We start from the raw sequence: 2,613 nt of genomic DNA, 5'->3' as shown, positions 1-2,613 counted from the left end.
CCGAAGTTTAGGAGAGTCACGCTAGGTCATTTTCCTGTGTGGGGAAGTCTTCAGGGGCAGTTCCAAAGACAAAGATTATTAATATTTCTCCTTCCTAGAGCCATTCTTCCTAGAGCCAAAGATGTTTCCTCCACTCACCCACTGGCCCTGTATGTAGGTGTTGCTTTCTCTCTACCAATCAAAAAATCAGTGAGTAACTATAACTTCACCTTTTCCAATATCCCCCTACCCCCGACCTTTTGTCTTTAATGGCCATGGGCAACGGGACAAAGACATTTTTTAGAAACTTACAGAGATCTATTATGCTCTACTACCTTGGCCCGCGTGGGCCACTGCAAAGGGATTCTGTGAACCGTGTACTCAGATGAATGGTCATTATCTTCAAAAAGGCAGGGGCAGTGATAGACACAGGAACCAAAGAAGCAAGAGTTAATGGACCATCAGAATAATGGAGTACCAACACTTTTTTGTCCTTGGCTTGAATCCTCAAGGTCCAGTGTCTCAACAGAATTTTCATTTTGGTCTCATCTGACTCACTTGTCCAGCCCTGGGCCAGTTGGCAGTTATACTGAGAACTGGAAATTTTCCTTAGAAGAGAAAAAGAGTATTTGTCAGGTAAACCAAGGAAATGTCCATTATAGGAAGTTAGGCCTTTTGTCATGGTACTCCATTAGCACCCTCCTGACTGTTAAAGAAAAAAAAAAATTTGTGACACCCATTAAAGACAGTAAGGAAGATTTTATTCAAGGGATGCTACTACGATGGGATTTTATTTTATAGTATGGGAGAGAAACCTGGCTCAGCTCAGACAAATGGAGATTTACAGCTAAAGAGCATGGTGGGGGTCACTGAATGTAAAATTAAGATGGAACATCAAGGGTAAGGATGAAGGGATTCTGGCTAAACCATCTGGACAGTAATATTGTTGAAGGAAGGCTAGGGTCATAAACTATTGAGATCAGGGGATAAGGAATTTTTTAAAAGACTTATTAATACATTTTAGAGAGAGGGAGCAGGGGTAGGGGTAGAGGGGGAGGGAAAGAGAATTTTAATCAGACTCTTCACTGAGCATAGAGCCTGAGGTGAGGCTTAATCTCAGGACCGTGAGATCATGACCAGAGCAGAAACCAAGAGTCAAACGTTCAACCAGCTGCACCAACCAGGTGCCCTGGGAATAAGGGATTTGATCCGATATTAAGCGTTATAGATACTGAAGCACCTGGGTGGCTTAGTTGGTTAAATCTCTGGCTTTGGCTTAGGTCATGATCTGATCCCAGGATCAAGCCTGGCATTGGGCTTGCTGCTCAGTGGGGAGTCTGGTTCTCTCTCTCCCTCTGCTATCCCCCCTGCTCAGGCTCTCTCTCTGTCAAAATAAATAAATCTTAAAAAAAAAAAAAAGAGTGGTAAGATACCAGGGGTGAGAGATAAGGAATATGATCAGATATCAAGAGTAGGATAGGAGATTGCTGAAAAATTGACTAAGCAGATTTCTTGCTAAAACTGGGCTAAGCCTGAGGTCAAGGCTGGACAGAAAGAGGACTCAGAGGAACTTGACTCCAGTCTGGTCAAGGAGAAAATCTTCATCATCCATGACCATTGTATTTTCTGCAGTCACACATTTTACTAATTCTTTTATCAGACATTCAGTGAACGAGAAACATGAACACAGCAGCAATAATATAACAAATGTAAGCGCTCTAGCAGAGACAAAGGCAGTATAGGAATCCACCTCATCAGATTTAGAATATGCATGACTTCATGACTGAATTACTACCACTGCTTGACTGTTGAGATTAAGATGTAGTACAGAGGATCAGAGGGAAGGGAGGGAAAACTGAAAGGGAGTCATCAGAAAGGGAGACAAACCATGAGGCACCTTTAACTATAGGAAACAAACTGAGAGTTGCTGCGGGGGGGAATGGGAGACATGGAGTAACTGGGTGATAGGCATTAAGGAGGACACGTGATGTGATGAGCACCAAGGGTTATCCACAACTGATGAGTTACTAAATTCTCTGAAACCAATGATGTACTATCTAATGGCTAATTGAATTTAAATATCTAAAAAAGACACTTAAAAAAAAAAGATGTAGCATAACTCACAATATCCTTTGACTGGAAGAATGTGCGGACGTTCCACACCTCTGCTGTCCAAGTCCCATGGCTAGTAGCCACATGTGGCTAATGACCACTTAAAAGGTGGCCAGTTAAAATGGAGAAATGCTGTAAAAGCAGAATAAACACTGGCTTTCAAAGACATATTGTAACCAAAGGTCAGAGAGTATTGCCACCCTCACATCACAAACATCGCATGACTTCTACAGCTAATGAGAGTGGGACCCAAGATGGGAGAGGTCAACCTGAAAGTCCATGATGTCAGAAAGAACATGGGGAAGAAAGAGTCACAATCCTGGAGTGGATGGGCTGAGGACTGTCAGAATGCCTTTTATTTTTTTAATTAATTTATTTTTTTTTGGTGATTCTGTATACGGACAAGGAGAATTCACTGGAGATGACATCTGTATGCCTCACATTTTCAAGGGAAAATTATGAAAATGCATATAGACCCACAGCCATAGTTTAATTATGTTTGAAATGTATTCAGAACTACTC

Source organism: Mustela putorius, unplaced genomic scaffold (assembly GCF_011764305.1).
Source record: "Mustela putorius furo isolate JIRA1106 unplaced genomic scaffold, ASM1176430v1.1 tig00003876_pilon_pilon_pilon, whole genome shotgun sequence".
Lineage (NCBI taxonomy): Eukaryota > Metazoa > Chordata > Mammalia > Carnivora > Mustelidae > Mustela > Mustela putorius.
Note: the sequence above shows the minus strand (reverse complement) of the source record.